This window comes from Hibiscus syriacus, unplaced genomic scaffold (genome assembly GCF_006381635.1).
Source record: "Hibiscus syriacus cultivar Baekdansim isolate YM2019G1 unplaced genomic scaffold, ASM638163v2 tig00003041_pilon, whole genome shotgun sequence".
NCBI lineage: Eukaryota > Viridiplantae > Streptophyta > Magnoliopsida > Malvales > Malvaceae > Hibiscus > Hibiscus syriacus.
The window spans coordinates 6,024,119-6,045,385 of NW_024061960.1; the positions used below are offsets into that span (position 1 = coordinate 6,024,119).

A 21,267-nucleotide genomic window follows, 5' to 3' on the forward strand; every position below is an offset into this window, starting at 1 on the left:
CCGATCTTCATTTTTATTTATTGTTTACAATTATCTGTTTTTTCAATTTCCTAAACCAATTTATTTAATAAAAATATACAAATTTACAATTATCTATATTTTTTTAAAAGGTTTGTGAATTTTTTTTATGGACATGCATCTCATAACATCAGTTCTTCACTCGATTTTTTTTCTTTCTTTTACATGAGATTAAACGTTATCCTATCGAGATCACGATGATTATCTTAACCGAACTAGTGAACATCTAAGAATCTTAACTATTATTATTTTAATAGTTTATGTGATTATAAAGTAATGTTTAGAATTCTTTTTAATCTATTAAGAATGTATGCACTCTACATACACAACTGTTTGAACTTGAATTCTCTATGAAAAACAACATTCTTTTTTATTATCGATGCCACTCAATATATTTTCAAGAATATAAAATATCATGTCTCATTAAAAGGGACCATCCCAACACATATTTCATCCTCGAAGTATCTCATACCCTAAAAATCACCATAAGTCTTGACACATATCAAAGAACTATAAACCAAAAATACTTAAAAAGTAATTGATTTGTTTGATATTCAACAACAACAACAAAACTCAATTCCCATATGCAATGGGGTAAGGGGGAGGTAGGGTAATAAGCTACCCCCAACGCCAGGTTGAGAGTAGCTTCCGTGGAAGACCTCCGGCAGTCAGAAAATTAAAAATATAGATAAAATGCAAAGCATGTATAAATAAATACATAAATACATAGTTGAACAGTATTCACATGCAGTCATAAATATCATTAATATCATATGCGCGTTTGATATTCAATATACCTATACTTTATAAAATATTTCACTTGTGAGCCTAGAGTGAAAGACATATTTTCACTTTGCAAAGTGATTTTATAAGTCCGTCATATTTTAAAAATGTTTAGTTTAAAGATAAACCTTTTAATCGTGTTTATTTTTAATGAAATATTTTTAAATAAATGCAAAAAAATATCAAATTCCTATAATAAAATGTTAAAAGGTTTTCAACGTCTATATTTTTGTTCACGCCATAATTTGTAAATATAGACATAATTATACACACTTGGTGTTGTAGTGTATACCTCAATAGTAGTACAGCTTCACTAGGAAAGCCGACTACTAATAATACAAGGAGAACTCAACATATACCACACAAATATGCTACCTAATCCTTGCTTCTTTTTCGGCATTATTAGCTAATAATCCTTCATATATTATACAAAAACTTTATGCTAATAAATTGTTTTTTAAAGAAAAGAAAAACTATATCTTAAAAAGTAAGGGATAACCATTGATAGATAATCCATGACTTAATTTGGGTTTATGGAGTGATCAAAATTGGACATTACAAAAAGTAAAAGAGTCAACTCATTGAATCAATTATATATATATATATAATTGAGAATCATACGCTAATATTATATTTTAAATATTTTTTTATAATTGTTTGGGTAGTTATAAAATAATATTTGTTTAAAATATTTCCTAATTATTAACAATGCATTCACACCTTGCATACGTAACTACCAGATCATGAAAACTCTAGAAAAAAACAACATTTTCTTTTACCATTTAGATCACTTAATGTGTTATTTTAAATGTATTTCTAGTTTATACATAAACTCAAAATCAAAAAGAAAAAAATTAGCAAGACAAACACATGGTATTAATTATATTGATTAATAGTAGATGTACAACTACAATGTCATGAAATTAAGCATTAATGCCAATTATACAACACTTTTTTTTAATTTGACAAATTTAACTTTTTAATAACACCCTCCTATGTATATCACCTATATAACTATAAAGCTATCAATAATTTCAGCATAGGGTCGCTTTCCTATTTACATCTTCCAAATGGGAAAATCAACCCCATCAAGAAAAACCATCACAATCCAGCCTCAAATGGCACTCCGGTGCCTGGAATCCAAGCACTTCCGGCTAAAAAGTTCCCCACGGTAAATTTCCCGGCTTCGACCGCGCTTATAACACGATATCCACCCCATTTCACCCTTCCACTGGTACTTGCTTCGGTGCCGGTGTTCATATGCTCAGCGTAGTAAAGGCCTAAAGAGTGCTTAAAGCGAAGCCTCCACTCCACGGTAACCACCCTTCTCTATCAATCAGTCCATCCTGTTAGAAAAAGTCAACAAACGGGGCTTGGTTTTTCTGCAAATGAAGCACCGCAAATGCACATTTCAAAAAGGATGGGCATCAAATTCGGTGCCCAATTTTTAATTATAATTGAAATAGGATTAATTACAAGATTAGTCCCTAAGCTTCAACTATAAATACCTTAACCCATTTAGCTTTAAAATCATCCCAAATCATTTTTTTCTCCCAATACTAGAGAGTTTTCTTGTGAGTAGAGAGTGTTTTGTAAACACCTGTAATTTTTCTCTCTTTAGTAAAAGATCTGCAGCAGTCCGGAGACGTAGGCATAATTAGCTGAATTCCGTTATCAATTTCGGGTATTATTTTTTCGCTTTTATTTCGCATTCTCACTAAACTGGTTATAGGGAAATTACTTGTACTCGTTTATTTCCCAACAACTGGTAATCAGAGCTTTTGTTTGAGAATTTTGTCAATTTTTGTTGCGTGTTGTGAGTACTATAAAATATACGCAAATAATGTGCAAGTATACACAATCGCTCAAGTAATATAATGATGAGTGAGTATCGTCTCCACAGAGATTGGGTGAAATCACAAAAGTCTAACCAAAGCAATACAATATTCTATCTAAGTATAGTTAGTCTTGATATATACAAATGTCACGGCAATGGATATGTGTATGCTGGTGGATGCGGATTGATGGTGTGATGGTGTAGCAAATGGAAATGTAGTGGCAATGATGGATGTTTAATGTTGAGTATGGTGAAATGTTGAGGCAATGAGAATTGGTAAAAACAGTAAATAAAAAGATAAATAAAATAAGAAGAAAATAATCCTCACGTGAAAAGCTTCCAATGAAATGAATGGTAAGGATTGGTCTAAGGTTGCTAAACTTATTTCTCAAGTATATTTAAGCTATCTTGTCTTTACTTACTCGACAGGGCTTTCCTAAGGTGTTCAAAAGAACCTAACAGAATAGGATGCCAATGCATCTGCTCTCACTCAACGATGTTGGACAACCTACCCTATTGATGAAGACACCCTTTTTAGTCGTTGAAATCCTAACCTAGTCTCTTCCGAGATCTAAGGGATTAAGTTATAATATTCCTAGGCCGGTTCAAAGCCCCTTGAAAATACCATAACCCATTGCTTATGAGGATCTTATCTTGCGTTTCTTCCGAATACTTACAAGTATTTTTAGTTTAGGATTCTTCCGAATACCCAACCTTCATCTAAGAGATGGACATTTCCATGCCTCTTACAAGCCTAGATGGTGAAGCATTCATAAGCAAAGCAAATAAAGAACCAAAATAAACTTAAATATACCATTAAAAATAAAGTTTAAACAACCATTCAACCAACCACCACCAAATAAGTTAGTTCATGGTGGGGTTCGAAATATCCAAACACAAAGTCATGAAAATTCGTTCCAACAACCCACAAAATAATATAAAGAAATAGCAGCAAAAAGGGAAGTGAGAAGAAGCCTTCGACGCGCCACCGGAGGTCTCCTCTCGGCCACCACGAACCACCTAGCTCGCTAGCTCCTTTTGGCGCCTAGCTTGCCACTCCTTGGAGCTTTATCAATGGAGGAATATTCCAAGGAAAAAGAAAGGAAAAAGAGAAATTAAAAATCTGATTTTTTCTGCTCTATGCGTGTGCTCCCTCTCTCCTTTTTCTCCCCCATGAGGTGTCATATATAATAAATAAAATATCTAGGGGTAATGATGAGTTTGTTGGGTGCGAAATACCCCTCATACCCCTAGAATCACATTTTGTGCATGAACCTTATCCTCCAAGTGGCAGTGGTCCATTGGTAGCTCTGGCAGGCGGTTACAGCAGTCCTCTACGTGCAGAGACAGCTGTCCAGTGCCAGCTGTCCTCATGCAGAAATATCTTTTTGTCTTTTTCTGCGCCAGAAATGCCAAGGCATTTCAATCTGCTTTAGCAACGTGTGATGCCGCGGCATTACTTCCCAAAGAATCCTTTTCCTTGCTATTCCCTGCACACCATAGACAAACTACACCTTTCCCTCAAACAGCACCATTGAGAAATAAAATAGTACAACCACCACAAATGTAACTATATGCAACTACATGATCCTAAAATGACTAAAATGAGCTTTTAAACAAACAATAACTTAAGTGAAAAAGGCTTTAAAAGTAGCCTTTTTAGGAAGTTAACACACCCCCAAACTTAAGCTATTGCTTGTTCTCAAGCAATGGATAGCAGTTACATAAGCATAATGTCATGGCAAAGTTCGATAGTAAGACAGTAGGACAAAATTGAATTTCAACCCTCAGAACGATAGGCTTCAACATGCTAGACTTATCAAGAATTCAAGTACTTTTCTCTAGGTCAAAATCCTTTGTGGTAGTGTGTGTGTGTGATTGTATCCAATCTATACTTAGCGAATTTAGACAATTTCTAATCAAGTCCCCTAGTTTTTGTCAAGGCATTTACTTATCATTAAGCACATTTTTACTCCCTTTTCTTTGATTTTTTTTTTTTACGAAGGGAGTCAGCTCATCACACCTACTCACCCACACTCTAGATGAAAGGGAGCATACCTTCCATCCCGAGCTAGTTAAGTCATCCTGTGACTTCTTCATTCACTCATATGCACAAGGCTTCCATTTATTAAAGAAAGTTCCAGGAAATGCCACGGCAAAGAGGAGTGTCCCTCTACAGCTATGCTTAAGCATTATTCACAGTTTCATTTCTAAGGGAGTTTGTTGTTTTTGATTTTTTAAACACCATACTATTTCAATGCCAAGGCTAACTAAAGTTCCTTCATAAAAATTTCCTAAATTTTCTAAGTATAGAGAACATACAAATCGTGTAAATATTTTTCACCAAGCATCAAGCCCTAGAGTGAGTTCTATCATTCTCAACAGTCATTTACATTCAGATTCTAGCCTAACAAAATTATCATCATCGGGTATCTTCAAAACATTTTATCTAACTGTCCTACCATTTACTGATGCCATGGCATAATACTATGCTAATGTTATCATGCATATGACCTACCAAGAACAATACCTCCCCCAAACTTAAGGGAAGCATTGTCCTCAATGCTTTAAAGAGAACTAAACTATCTATAAACTATATGTTATGCAATGAAATGAAACTAAATGAAAATGGATGCAAAAGAGGTACCTCAATGTTTACGTGATGGTGGTGCTTTGGAGATGCTAGCAGCTCCTCGTCGGGTGCGCTTTCGGATAGGTGCTGGGCTGGACTCGGAAGAATTGGAGTAATAGTGCGCAATGCGTCCAGCCGTGGTCTTGGTACGGTGACCACTACGTTGTGCATGAGAAGGATTGGGTACTGGGACGGGGCTGAGTGTTTCTTCGACATGTACAGTGGGCGGATATTCAGGAGTCTTGGACCGGTGTGTATCAGGAGTAGGGTCATCAGCAGGAGGATCAGGTGCATCGTGCTCAGGCTCTGGAGATGCCTCGGCATTGAATGCCGGTAGAATTTCGTCTGGGAATCCAGGAAAATTCCGTTGTCCGTGGGGAATGATTTCTTGAAAGAATGATTCCATCACAGCATCTCTATGCTTCACATATCCAAAGAAGTTACGGATGTCACCGTGTAAAGCATGCATTTGAGCTTGAGTCTGCGTCACAGCTTCCTCAAGAGCAAGTAACCTTGCCTCGGCATTCGATTCTGTAGCACCTGCAGATTGCTCATGAACAGGGTCGTTAGACTTGGGATTTTCAATTCCCAACAACAGTGGAAGTCTAGCCCTAGTGATTACCGATAATCCAGGTAAAATTTCATCAAAAACATTTTCCTCAACCTTTTTCTTACGACATAAAGCGATAATTAAATTAGGAAACACCAAAGCACTTGCCTTTTTACCCAAAAGTCGTGAACTGCTGAACAATGATATGACCCACACGATCGAACGGGATACCATTATAGAATGCAAAAGCAATAAGCGTGAAAGTGATATTGTAGTGTTGTGGGAGGTGGGCATTAGTTTATGCTTAAGAAAGTGATTCCATAGCTTTGCGCGCGGTTGAAGACGTTCCCGGTTGACTGAGTATCTACTCGTCTGGCGACCATTCCACTCAGTGTTTTCGAGACAAAGGTCCTCCAAGATCCCATCGTATGTGTTGCTATCTGCTTCCTCTTCGAACTTGGCATGGTTATCCACAACATCCTGCAAATGAAATAACAATAATAGCAGTGGATGTAAAACGGATTTGCTTACCTCGAACGAAGTGGAGTGTTGATTGGGCTTGGAAATGTTTGCATAGAAACTCCTTAACTAATGAGGCGTTCACCGAACCAGGATGACGGGCAAACTTTGCATTTGAGCGGCGTCACGATGTCCATAAAATCGGGTCCAAAACCACCCGGTTTCCTCGGTAAAAAAAATCCCAACTCAAAAAAGAGTTTCGGTTTGAAGTTTGGAACCGAACCTTAGCCTCATCGTTCTCAAACTGTTGCCAAGCGGTCGTGTCGGTTGGAGTGGTCTTGAGCGCACCATTTTCAGTATTTTGAAGTAAGAAAATGAAAAAAAGGAAGAAGCTTTTGAAAGCTTTAAAACTTGGATGTATTCGGCTATGGAGAAATAACAAAGAAAAAAGATGAATGAAAGAAAGAAAGAAAAAAAGGTAAAAGTTAAAATGAAAGAGAAAAATTAATAATGAAAGATAAAAATAAAAGTTAAAAATTTAAGAAGGAAAAATGGTGATAGGACGGTTAAGAAAGAAATTAGTGGTGGGGGTTGTGCGTGTATGGGGGGAAGGAAAAACTGCCAAAAAGCAATGATGATGATGGGACAAAACTGTGGAAAGAGAAAAGTAAATGTCAGAAATTAAATTAAATAAAAAGAAACAAATCAAAAGAATATCTCTCAAATTAATGTTTTGTCCTTTCCTCCCTTTGGTAACCGCCTTGTACGGTTTGCAGCAGTGTGGTCCTACAAATCAGATCAAAAAATTATAAAATAAAATAAAATAAAACTAAAGAAAAAACTTGAATGTTAATTTTATTTATGCACAGACACAAATTCCATGCCGAGGCATCGAATTTTGGTCTCCTCTGGGCACGCTTCAGTATCGTGCAGCCGTAAACGTGTTTGTGTTGCGGTGGTGGAATTCCATTGTAGGCTTTCAGACGCTGGCCATTGACCTTGAAGATTTTTCCCATTGTCTATTCTTGATGTCAACAGCTCATGGGATAGACATAATGCACCTCAAATGGCCTGACCATCGAGATTTTAGCTTCCAGGAAAGAGTTTAAGTCTAGAGTTAAAGCAGACTTGTTTCCCCACATGAAAATGTCGTGGCATCAGTTTTGGTATGCCACTTCTCAGTGCGGTGGTGGAATTCCATTGTAGGCTTTCAGACGCTGGCCATTGACCTTGAAGATTTTCCCATTGTCTATTCTTGATGTCAACAGCTCCATGGGAATAGACATAATGCACCTCAAATGGCCCTGACCATCGAGATTTTAGCTTCCCAGGAAAGAGTTTAAGTCTAGAGTTGTAAAGCAAGACTTGTTTCCCCACATGAAAATGTCGTGGCATCAGTTTTTGGTCATGCCACTTCTCAGCTTGGCCATTTGTCTGCGGGTGATATGCCGTGGCAATCTTGTGTCGAACTCCATATCTCAGCAATGCCTTGGCAATCAACTTGTTATCAAAATTGGTTCCTTCATCACTGATGATAGCACGAGGTACTCCAAACCGAGTGAAAATATACTTGTGCAAAAACTTGAGTACGGTCTTGGAGTCATTCCTTGATGTTGCTATTGCTTCCGCCCACTTTGACACATAATCCACAGCAAGCAATATATATAATTTTCCTTCAGAAGATGGGAATGGTCTCATGAAGTCGATGCCCCACACATCAAACAACTCTATCTCCAAAATATTTTACAGCGGCATCTCATGTCGTCTAGAGATGTTTCCAGTCCTTTGGCATCGATCACATCCTTTGTAAAATGCTTGGGTATCTCTAAACAAAGTTGGCCAGTAAAAGCCTGATTGCAGGACCTTAGCAGCAGTCCTTGCTCCACCAAAATGGCCTCCACTCGGGGACGAATGACAATGGTACAAAATATCACTTTGCTCATCTTCAAGTACACATCGTCTAATGAGCTGATCGGCACAATGTTTGAACAGATATGGCTCATCCCAAAAATAGTGCTTTGCATCGTGCTTGAACTTCTTTTTAGCCTGACTATTCAAATCAAAAGGCACAATTCCACTAACAAGAAAATTAACAAGGTCAGCGTACCACAGGATTGCCGCGGCATATAAAATTTTCTCATCAGGAAATTCCTCTTGGATATCTACAGTGTCATGGCATTCAAAATTGTTCTCTAGCCTAGATAAGTGATCAGCAACTTGATTTTCAGTTCATTTTCTATCTACCACCTCTAAGTCAAATTCTTGTAAAAGTAAGATCCACCTAATAAGTCTAGGCTTGGCATCCTTTTTGTTCACTAAGTATTTTATAGCTGAAATGATCAGTGTGAACAATAACTTTAGTGCCTATTAGGTAAGGTCTAAATTTATCAAAAGCAAATACCACGGCAAGTAATTCTTTCTCAGTGGTGGTGTAGTTCAATTGTGCTTCATTTAAAGTGCGGCTAGAGTAATAAATAACATGAAAATTTTACCTCGCGTTGCCCCAAAACAGCTCCTACGGCATAGTCCGCATCACACATCAGCTCAAATGGTGATGTCCAGTCGGGAGGGACTACAATGGGTGCCGAGATCAGTTGTTGTTTCAGCTCAGTAAATGCGCCGAGGCATAATTCGTCAAACACAAAGGGTTGGTTTTGTTGAAGCAATGTGCACAAGGGCTTAGAAATCTTGGAGAAGTCTTTGATAAATCTTCTATAAATCCAGCATGTCCAAGAAAACTTCTTATTCCCTTGACCGAAGTTGGTGGTGGCAATTTTTCAATCACTTCAATTTTCGCCTTGTCTACTTCAATACCCTTGTGTGAAATTTTGTGGCCTAATACAATGCCTTCAGTCACCATGAAGTGACATTTTTCCCAGTTTAAGACCAACTCAGCCTCCTCGCATCTCTTGAGAACTTTTGCTAAATTGCCGAGGCATTGTTCAAATCATCCCCACAACAGAAAAATCGTCCATGAAGATCTCCAGAAAATCCTCAACCATATCTGAAAATATAGCTTGCATACAGTGCTGAAACGTTGCCGGGGCATTACAGAGTCAAAAAGGCATCCTCCTAAAGGCAAAAGTGCCATATGGACAAGTAAATGTAGTCTTCTCCTGGTCCTCTGGTGCGATGGCAATTTGATTGTACCCCGAGTACCCATCCAAAAAGCAATAGAATACTTTGCCGGCCAATCGATCCAACATTTGGTCGATGAAAGGTAGAGGAAAGTGGTCCTTCTTCGTAGCTTTGTTGAGTTTTCGATAGTCCATGCATATCCTCCATCTGGTCACAGTGCGAGTGGGTAATAGCTCATTATCCTCATTCGTAACCACCGTCGTGCCTCCTTTCTTCGGAACACATTGGACAGGGCTCACCCATGAGCTATTGGAGATAAGGTAGATCACTCCAGCATCAAGCCATTTCAGAATTTCTTTCATCACCACTTGCTTCATAACAGGGTTGAGTCTTCTTTATGGTTCAATTCAATTGCCGTGGCAATCTTCTAGCAGAATCTTGTGCATCCAGATCGTGGGACTAATGCCTTTTAAATCGGCCATAGTCCAACCAATTGCTTTCTTATGCTGCATCAAAACACTTAACAAACTTTTCTCTTGGTTAGCAGTAAGGTTAGCGGAAATAATCACCGGTAAAGTCTCATCGCTACCTAAGTAAACATATTTAAGATGCCCTGGCAAAGTCTTAAGCTCTAGATTGGGTGCATGCAATAATGAAGGCTTAGGAGAAATGAATTCATCAAAATTCAGAGGTTCAAAATTCATACCTGATCTAACTTGTACTAAGCTAGATTGCTCCTCCAAAATTAGAAAGTCGTCGGACTCCACTAAGCTTTCATCATCCACCCAATATTCATTTCCTGCTAGCTGAATGAAGTTGTTCTGGCAAAGATGTTCAGTCTCTTCTTCAATCACTGAGTTCAATTCAGAAATGCCTTGGCATTCTTCAGTGTCATCAACATATTTGAGCGTTCTAAAAACATTGACAGTCACACACTGATCAGCCACTCTCATGGTGAGTTCACCTTTTTCACACAGTCTATCAAGATACGTCCAGTGGCTAGGAAAGGTTCCCAGAATGATTGGTGCCTTGGCATCAACTTCGTAGTCCAGAATTAAGAAGTTGACTGGAAACACAAACTTGTCCACCCTTACTATGACATCCTCGACTCTCCCTTCAGGTTTAACATGGGATTTGTCGGCAAGTTGTAAAATAACTGAGGTGGGTTGCATCTCCTATGCCAAGCTTCAGAATATCGATTTCGGCATTAAGTTGACACTTGAACCAAGATCACATAAAGCCTTCCAACGAATTAGCTCCAATTGAACAAGGAATAATGAAGCTGCCCGGAGATCATTCTCTTTGGCGGCAACTTACTCAATGAAGAACAAAATTCTGTTGCCGTGGCAACAGTCTCTACTTTCTCTTCTTGGTACAGATGTCCTTCAGAAATTGGCATACATCGGCATCTGTTCAACAGCTTCCAAGAGAGGTATATTGATATGGAGCTGATCAAGAATGTCTACGAACTTCTTGAACTGAACTTCATCATTGTTCTTCTTCAATCTTTGTGGGAAGGGTGGGGGAGGTCTAGCTTCCTTAGCTGAAGGAATAAAATTTTCTTTTGCCTTGGCATCAGAATCTGGTACCTTGGCTGAATCCTCCTCCTTGTCCTTCTCAGAACTCTATCATTGTATTCAGCTTCATAGTGGAATTAGAATCATCATGCTGTGGCCACTATCCTTGTCTTTTCCAGGCCCTTTAATGATTTCAGTATCACTTGGCAAACGTCCTTGCTGACGCTCTTGCAATGCCGTAGCAATCTGACCAACTTGACCTTTCAAAGCTCTCAGAGACGAGCTATGGCTTTGAAGTAAGGCGCCTTGACTATGAAGTAAAGCTCCTTGATTCTTAATTGAAGTAGAATGGTCTTGCAGCATTGTCTTCGTAGTAGATATGAATTCTTGAATTGTAGCTTCTAAGGAACTTATGCTTGCTGAAGATGAAGCTCCTTTGTTAGTATTATGCCATGGCATAGCATTTTGGTAACTTTGAGGCTCATTGTGATTCTGCTGCCTAGTAGGTTGATTAGCATTGTGGGCTCCTTGATTTCCCCATGAAAAATTAGGATGCTGACGCCATCCATCATTATAAGTGTTTGAGTAAGGATTGTTGCTGCCTCGATTGTAATTACCAACAAAGTTGATGGACTCATGGTTGGTTGGGCATTCGCTCTCGTGATGATTGCCTTGGCATAACAGACATGCCAGACTAGTTGTTTTCATTTCCTTCATATCAGTGGAACATTGTAAGTTCTTCAACATATTAGTAATAGCGGAGAGTTGAGCGGACACCGAATCTTTGGCTTCTAACTCGAATGCTCCAGGTGCTCTCCTCCCACTCCCAAGTCTTGAGGAAGGAAATTGATAATCATTATTAGCAATTCTGTCCAAGATAGCAAACGCCTCCGTAGGTGATTTATCCAGCAATGTCCCATTTACCGAGGCATCCAATAACATCCTCGTGGGTGCATTGACTCCATTATAGAACATGACTACTTGAGTCCAATCATGAAAACCATGATTTGAACACTTTCGAAGCAAACTCTTGTAACGATCCCAACACTCATACATGGATTCGATTCCATCGAACCGGCTGGTACACCACTCAACTAAGCCCTTGCTCGGTCACGCAATGAATACGAAAAAAGCTTTAATTTCAGAAAATCCTCATGCACTCCTTCTTGGCAGAAAGAATCACAAACTTCCAGAAAATTACGAATGTGCTGCCTGGCATCTTCAGTTGGCATACCCCCAAACTGCCCAATGGAATTCAACATGTTAACATGACTGGTTTCGGCTCGAAATGTGCAGCTTGAATTTCGGGTGCCACAATCCCAGGATTCAGATCATCCATCATCGGATTTAAATGATCTCGAATAACACGAGGCCTGATAGCAGGTTCAACATTGTTTAATACCGCGGCATTCTGATTTCTGTCATCTTGACCAATGCCTTGGTTCCAATCTGATACTATTTCCTTGAGCATGTCTTCTCTTCTAAAGAGTCTTCAATCTCAGGTTCTATTGGTTCCAAGGCTCTTCAGAATTTCTTCTAGGCATACACTAAATAAACCTGAAAATAAAACAAAATATCAAGTAAACTATACAAAAATAAAATACAAAACAAATAAAATGCTCTGGAAAAACTAATAACTTCAGGCTGCCAATCCCCGGCAACGGCGCCAAAAACTTGTTGCGTGTTGTGAGTACTATAAAATATACGCAAATAATGTGCAAGTATACACAATCGCTCAAGTAATATAATGATGAGTGAGTATCGTCTCCACAGGGATTGGGTGAAATCACAAAAGTCTAACCAAAGCAATATAATATTCTATCTAAGTATATTAGTCTTGATATATACAAATGTCACGGCAATGGATATGTGTATGCTGGTGGATGCGGATTGATGATGTGATGGTGTAGCAAATGGAAATGCAGTGGCAATGATGGATGTTTAATGTTGAGTATGGTGAAATGTTGAGGCAATGAGAATTGGTAAAAACAGTAAATAAAAATATAAATAAAATAAGAAAAAAATCCTCACGTGACAAGCTTCCAATGAAATGAATGGTAAGGATTGGTCTAAGGTTGCTAAACTTATTTCTCAAGTATATTTAAGCTATCTTGTCTTTACTTACTCGACAGGACTTTCCTAAGGTGTTCAAAAGAACCTAACAGAATAGGATGCCAAGGCATCTGCTCTCACTCAACGATGTTGGATAGCATACCCTATTGATGAAGACACCCTTTTTAGTCGTTGAAATCCTAACCTAGTCTCTTCCGAGATCTAAGGGATTAAATAATATCCTAGGCCGTTCAAATCCCTTGAAAATACCATAGCCATTGCTTATGAGGATCTTATCTTGCGTTTCTTCCGAATACTTACAAGTATTTTTAGTTTAGGATTCTTCCGAATACCCAACCTTCATCTAAGAGATGGACATTTCCATGCCTCTTACAAGCCTAGATGGTGAAGCATTCATAAGCAAAGAAAATAAAGAACCAAAATAAACTTAAATATACCATTAAAAATAAATTTTAAACAACCTTTCAACCAACCACCACCAAATAAGTTAGTTCATGGTGGGGTTCGAAATATCCAAACACAAAGTCATGAAAATTCGTTCCAACAACCCACAAAATAATATAAAGAAATAACAGCAAAAAGGGAAGTGAGAAGAAACCTTCGACGCGCCACCGGAGGTCTTCTCTCGGCCACCACGAACCACCTAGCTCGCTAGCTCCTTTCGGCGCCTAGCTTGCTACTCCTTGGAGCTTTATCAATGGAGGAATATTCCAAGGAAAAAGAAAGGAAAAAGAGAAATTAAAAATCTGATTTTTTCTGCTTTATGCGTGTGCTCGCTCTCTCCTTTTTCTCCCCCATGAGGTGTCATATATAATAAATAAAATATCTAGGTTTAATGATGAGTTTGTTGGGTGCGAAATACCCCTCATACCCCTAGAATCACATTTTGTGCATGAACCTTATCCTCCAAGTGGAAGTGGTCCATTGGTAGCTCTGGCAGGCGGTTACAGCAGTCCTCCACGTACAGAGACAGCTGTCCAGTGCCAGTTGTCCTCATGCAGAAATATCTTTTTGTCTTTTTCTGCGCCAGAAATGCCAAGGCATTTCAATCTGCTTTAGCAACGTGTGATGCCATGGCATTACTTCCCAAAGAATCTTTTTCCTTGCTATTCCCTGCACACCATAGACAAACTGCACCTTTCCCTCAAACAGCACCATTGAGAAATAAAATAACAACCACAAATGTAACTATATGCAACTACATGATCCTAAAATGACTAAAATGAGCTTTCAAACAAACAATAACTTAAGTGAAAAAGGCTTTAAAAGTAGCCTTTTTAGGAAGTTAACAATTTTTTTGCTAGGTTACTATTTACATGAATAGTAAATTTCGTGAATAGCAAAAATTTTGTCGGCGATACGAATTTGTCGATGGAGGTGTTCTAATACACGGTGGTTCGCAAGAATTGTCAGAAACGATCCAAACGAAGCCAGATTCGAGTGGGAACGATGGCTGCAGACGAAGGGAATGTGAAAATTGAAAAGTTCGATGGTGCAGACTTTGGCTTTTGGAAGATGCAGATTGAAGATTTTCTGTTCCAGAAAAATCTATATCAACCTCTCTCAGGAAAGAAACGAGAGGGCATTAAGAATGAAGACTAGGCTCTTCTCGATAGACAAGCCCTCGGAGTTATCCGACTGACGTTATCCCGCAATGTTGCTTTCAACATAGAAAATGAAAAGACCACGGCGGGTATTATGGCGGCTCTCTCCAGTATATATAAGAAGCCATCGGCCTCAAACAAAGTTCACTTGATGAGGCGTTTATTCAATTTGCGGATGGCGGAAGGGGCATCAGTGGCTCAATACCTAAATGAACTCAACACAATCACAACCCAGTTGAGTTCCGTGGAAATTGAATTCGATGATGAAGTTCGAGCTTTAATTCTCTATCATCTCTATCAGACAGTTGGAATGCTACTGTTACAGCAATCAACAGCTCATCGAGAAACAAAAAATTGAAATTCGACGATTTTTAGGATCTGGTATTGAGTGAAGAAATTCGAAGGAGATAATCAGGTGAAGCATTAACCTCCTCAGCCTTGCACACGGGGTCTAGAGGGAGAACTTCAGAAAGAAATTTAAATCATGGCAGATCGAAATCCATAAGGGGAAAATCAAGAACATGAAAGAAATATTTTACTTGTTATAATTGTGGCAAGAAGGGTCACTTTAAAATAGATTGTCGAGCACTGAAGAAAGATACCGGCTCACAGGAATCTGCCAACATGACAGAGGAGACAGGTGATGCCATGATTCTAAACGTCAACAGTCCGATTGAATCATGGATCTTGGATTCAAGGGCATCTTTCCACTCCACCGCATGCCAAGAAATCATGGAGAACTATGTCAGTGGTATTTTGGGAAGGTTCATCTAGCTAATGATGAAACCTTGAAGATTGTCGGAAAAGCAGACATCCGATTAAAGTTGCCAAACCAGACCACCAGAAGCTAACAAGAGTGAGACATATTCCTGGCCTCAAAAGAAATTTGATTTTTGTAGGACAGCTTGGAGAAGGATATAGTACAACCTTTTCAGGCAGTGAATAGAAGATTACCAAAGGAGTACTCATCATTGCTCGTGGTAAGAAGACTGGTACTCTCTATGTAATCTCAAATTTAGAGAATATCATTGCAGCAGCAGATGCTGATGGAAAATCAAACATATGGAACCAAAGACTTGGCCATATGAGCGAGAAAGGGATGAAGACACTTTTTTCAAAAGGGAAGCTGCTTGATCTAAAGAATGTAGATGTCGGACTATGTGAGGATTACATCTTTGGCAAACAAAAGAAAGTCAGTTTTGCAAAGATTGGTAAGACACCCAAGGCTGAAAAATTAGAATTGGTTCATACTGATGTACGGGGACCATCTTCAGTTCCATCTCTTGCAGGCTCACTATATTATGTCATCTTCATCGATGATTCTACAAGGAAGGTGTGGGTTTATTTTCTAAAGAAGAAATCAGAAGTCTTTGATACATTCAGAAAATGGAAAGCCATGGTGGAAAATGAGACTGGTTTGAAAGTCAAGCGGTTAAGGTCTGACAATGGAGGAGAGTACAGAAATAGTAGATTCAGAGATTTTTGTACAAATAATGGGATCAAGATAGAGACAACAGATCCCATGACACCGCAGTAGAATGGCATAGCAGAGCGCATGAACAGAACTCTGAATGAACGTGCCAGAAGCATGAGGATACATGTCGAATTGCCAAAATATCTATGGGCTGAAGCTATCAACGCTGCAGCTTACCTGATCAACCGTGGGCCCTCAGTTCCCTTGGATGGTGTAATACCAGAGGAAGCTTGGAGCAAGAAAGATATAAACCTTTCACACTTAAGAGTGTTTAGTTGTATTTTTTATGTACACATAAATTCTGCTGAAAGAAGTAAACTTGATGTCAAGTCCAACAAATTTGTCTTTGTTGGTTATGGTGGTAATGAGTTCGGTTACCGGTTTTGGGATTACAAAAATTGAAAGATCATCTGAAGCAGAGATGTCATTTTCAATGAGAATTTGATGTATAAAGACAGGTCAACTGTAGAATCAAGTAGCTCCAATACTGAAGCTGAAACAAAGGAATTTGCTGAGTTTGGAGATATTTCTAGAAATGATGTTCAGATCAATCCTGAAGCAGTTCAAGAAGGACCAGGCACACCGGAACTAAGACGCTCCTCCAGAATTCCTAAACCAACCCATCGTTATTCGCCTTCTTTGCACTACTTGTTATTGACTGACAATGGTGAACCAGAGTGTTATGATGAAGCAATACAGGTGGAGGATTCAGTCAAGTGGGAGTCTTCCATGAAAAATGAGATTGACTCGCTTATGTCAAATCAGATGTGGGAATTAGCTGAATTACCACCAGGCAAGAAAGCACTACATAACAAGTGGATTTACAGGATCAAAGAAGAGCACGATGGGAGAAAACCCTACAAAGCAAGATTGGTTGTCAAAGGTTTTCAGCAAAAGGAATGTATTGACTACAATGAAATTTTCTCTCCAGTCGTGAAACTGTCTATAATCAGACTGGTGTTGAAAATTGTAGATGCAGAGAATCTACATCTTGAGCAGTTAGATGTGGAGACAGCTTTCCTTCATGGTGATTTGGAGGAAGAAATCTATATGAGGCAGCCAGAAGGCTTCATAGAGGCAGGCAAGAAAAACCTGGTATGCAGGTTGAAGAAGAGTTTGTATGGTTTAAAACAAGCTCCTAGACAGTGGTACAAGAAGTTCGATAGCTTCATAGGTAGCAATGGTTTTACCAGATGCCAAGAATATCATTGTTGCTATATCAAGAGGTTCGACAATAGCTTCATTATTTTATTATTGTACGTTGATGACATGCTCGTTGCAGGCTCAGACATGCAAGAGATTATAAACTTGAAGCAAAAATTGTCAAAGCAGATTGTTATGAAGGATCTGGGCGATGCTAAGCAAATTCTTGGGATGAGGATTAAGAGAGACACAAAGTTGGGGACTTTGATGTTATCACAGGTTGAGTACATCAATAAAGTACTCTCCAGGTTCAACATGTAAGATGTTAAACCAGTAAGTACACCTTTAGGTGTTCATTTTAGACTCTCCAAAGAATAGTCACCAAAGACAGAGAAAGAACGTGTACACATGGTGAATGTGTCGTATGCCTCAGCAATTGGAAGTCTGATGTATGCCATGGTTTGTACTAGACCAGATATTGCTCATGCAGTGGGAGTTGTTAGCATGTATATGAATAATTCAGGCAAGGTACACTGGGAAGCAACCAAATAGATCCTCAGATATCTGCGGGGTACTACAAACAAAACACTTTGTTTCAAAGGTGGAGATACGATACTGACAGGCTATGTAGATGCTGACTTAGCCGGAAATATCGACATCAGAAGAAGTACTACAGGGTATGTCTATACTCTAGGAGGAACTGCAATGAGTTAGGTTTCTCAACTACAGAAGATAGTTGCTCTCTCCACAACTGAAGCAGAATATATCGCTGTTATGGAAGCCATCAAGGAGAGGCTCCAAAGTTTCTTGGAAGAGTTAGGCAAGAAACAAGAAAATAATGTCTTGTATTGTGATAGTCAAAGTTCTATCCATCTAGTGAAGAATCTGTCTTTTCATTCCAGGACGAAGCACATACAATTGAGATATAATTTTATCTTGTCTCTTCTGGAAGATGGGATTTTGAGTGGAGCTCAAAATCCGGCAGACATGTTGACAAAGACGGTGACCACGGACAAACTGAAGTTGTGTTCAGCTTCAGTTGGCATGCTAGAATAACAAGACTAGAAATGTTGCTGCATTGATCGAGGTGTGAAGACATATTAAAATCAATCTTCAAGTGGGAGATTGTTAGAAAAGGTCAACAAAGGGGGCTTGGTTTTTCAGCAAAGGAAGCACCGCAAATGCACATTTCAAAAAGGGTGGGCACCAAATTCGGTGCCCAATTTTTAATTATAATTAAAATAGGGTTAATTACAAGATTAGTTCCTAAGCTTCAACTATAAATACCCTAACCCATTTAGCTTCAAAATCATCCTAAATCATTTCTTTCTCCCAATACTAGAGAGTTTTCTTGTGAGTAATGAGTGTTTTTTAAACACCTGTAAATTTTATCTCTTTAGTAAAAGATCTACAACAGTCCGGAGACATAGGCATAATTGACTGAACTCTGTTATCAATTTCGGGTATTATTTTTCCGCTTTTATTTTGCATTCTCACTAATCTGGTTATAGGGAAATTACTTGTACTCGTTTATTTCCCAACACATCCAATGTACTCTTCATGAACACGGTTCTCGAATATTTCTGCCATGGCCTCCCAAGATAACTCTTGAATGAACCTTGAACCGCCCTCATATCTGATGACGCTATCACACATGAGATGTGGATGATTATGCCAGTATTCTCGTCTGGGTCGGTTCTCCCTTGTGCTGTGACGGTGTTCTTTTGGCCGCTCATCGGTCTCCGGATGTATATGTTGCAATTCTGGAAGACCGCAATGGAATCTCCGAATATGAATCGACGACTAGAATTGGCGTTGAGAGTAAACATATAAGGTGTCTTGGTAACCTTTGAAGCTGCAACGATAGAAGACCGAGAAATCCGAACTGGACCGTAAGTTCATCGCTTGGTGTTTTTGTGGTCCGGCGGTGTTCTCGAAAGTTATATCGCGAGCCACGAAACCATCACCGGAAACACCTGAGAGAAGAAATAAAATTCAGAGAGTTAAATGAAAATGATGTGTGAAAAATAATTGTAAGGAAAAGTTGTTAGCGAAAAAGGTATTAAAAATGTTTATTTACCTTTATTTACTATTATTTTTTCGTTATGTTTCACGTTTGGTGATAATCTTTTGTTTAATCATCATTTTTGATTTTTGTTGGTAAAATAGGGGACATACAAAAATACTCAAAATTTACTATTATCTATTTCGTTTAAGACTGTGACATATAATCGGGATGATTCGAAAGGATTGATGGATGATCGTATTCTTGAAAATTTTAAATTTTTATATATATTTTATAAATAATATATTTTCACCTTCTAAAATTTTATAAGTTACGTGCGTCTCCCCTGTATATATACGATAATGATATTTATGCATGCTTCATAGAAGATCTTACCAACGGTTGCTGAACGAAAAGTTGTTGTGGTTTGAGCATTCTTGCTGCCAGTAACAATGGTGGCGCCAATTCCATCCCCAATTAACATTATATTCTTAGCTGATCTCTTAATATATACATTTTCCCGGTAAATTCCGGCTTCCACGTATATAACAGTTCTTTTGCCCCACCAGCTGCGGCCACTGCCTCCGTTATGGTCTTAAAGTTACCGGACCCGTCTTGAGCCACCACGATATCGGCTTTCGATGCACCTGTTGTTTGCAAGAAGAGGATGCAACCAAGGTGGCCTTATTTATGGCTAGAGAATTGCTAATCAACTTAGTGAAGTTGCCTAACATGGGTGGTAAGGTTTGTAAATGAGAGGCTAAGTTGAAGTCAATGAAGCCATTTTAACAAGTCTGTTGGTTGGCAATTGCATCACTTACCCAAGTTTGAGAATCCATGGGATTGTTGGTGCTAGTTGATTGATTAAGATGGTGAACGGTATCCTCATAGAATTCCAAGCAATCGTTCCAAGCTAACTTGGCTCGATCATTGAAAGAACTTGAGTCAATCGACGAGCTGAGTTGATGAGCTCGAACTGCTTGATTCAGAGTCACCTGAATGAAAACATCACGAAATGAGAATTTATTTTGGTCGAGTTGTGCTACTACGTTAACATTGTTTTTCAATGTAATGGTTGCACACATCGGGGTACCGAGTTTGGGCACATGATGTTATGTAAACACTATTGGCACCATTCACAAAGTACCCTAGTGGAAAAGAGAAGAAATGGGTGAGGAAAAATGTTAGGATAACAAGCTTATCCATGAAGAAATTTCTAAGGGTGCGTTTGGTTCACGGAATGTAAGATTACTAGTGGGAATGAAACATTACCAGGGAATAGGATTACTGGGAATGTTGTATTTTGTGTTTGGTTGGCTTAGCAGGAATGTAAGATTATCGTGTTTGGTTAAAGTAATAAAATATTATTAGAATGTATATTTAACCAAATTGTCCTTATTATATATTTGTTTTTTTTAACAAGTTGGAAAATATTTATATATTTTCTTTAAAAAAATTAAATTCATAAAATTTATATAATTTTTTTTACAAAATTGAAAATATAAAAAGGTTTAATGAAAGGGTAAAATTTTATTTTAACCCCTGAACATCATATAAAATTTTAATTATAGACTTTTTTTGTAAATCTAAAATAGTTTAAGGATAAATTTGTAATTTAACATTCGTGTAATTTTTATTATTCAATGACAGAAGAATGATGTTTTTGAAAGGAAAAAATTTTAAGGGTATTTTAGTCCAAAACGCTGGTAATCCAACAATACCTAAAGAAATGGAGGTAATGATATTCCCGGTAATATACCCCAAAAAATATACTATTGGCAATCTTACATTACCGAGAATGAGATTCCCAGGCTAACCAAACGGGGGAATGTGGATTCCATTCCTATGGGAATCCCACATTACCCACCCAAATGCCCCTAAAGATTACTTGTGTTTGAAATTGATGGAGAAAGAAGGAGGGAAGAGCGGTTTATATAGAGGTAGCAATGGGTTAATTTTGTGGGACAAAAGCATAAAGAATTAAATGGGGTTTAGGGTTTTTAGTCAAAATCAAAATACAAATTGGGCCATGCAAATGATCTGCATGGCAAAACCGAATCTTTCAAGCTTTATTTTTTTAGGGTAAATTACAAA

At 38.3% G+C, this 21,267-nt stretch overlaps 1 pseudogene; it reads right to left on the reverse strand.

The window, feature by feature from the left end:
- Positions 1-1,841: 1,841 nt before the first annotated feature.
- Positions 1,842-19,829, reverse strand: LOC120166943 (annotated as a pseudogene).
- Positions 19,830-21,267: the final 1,438 nt, after the last annotated feature.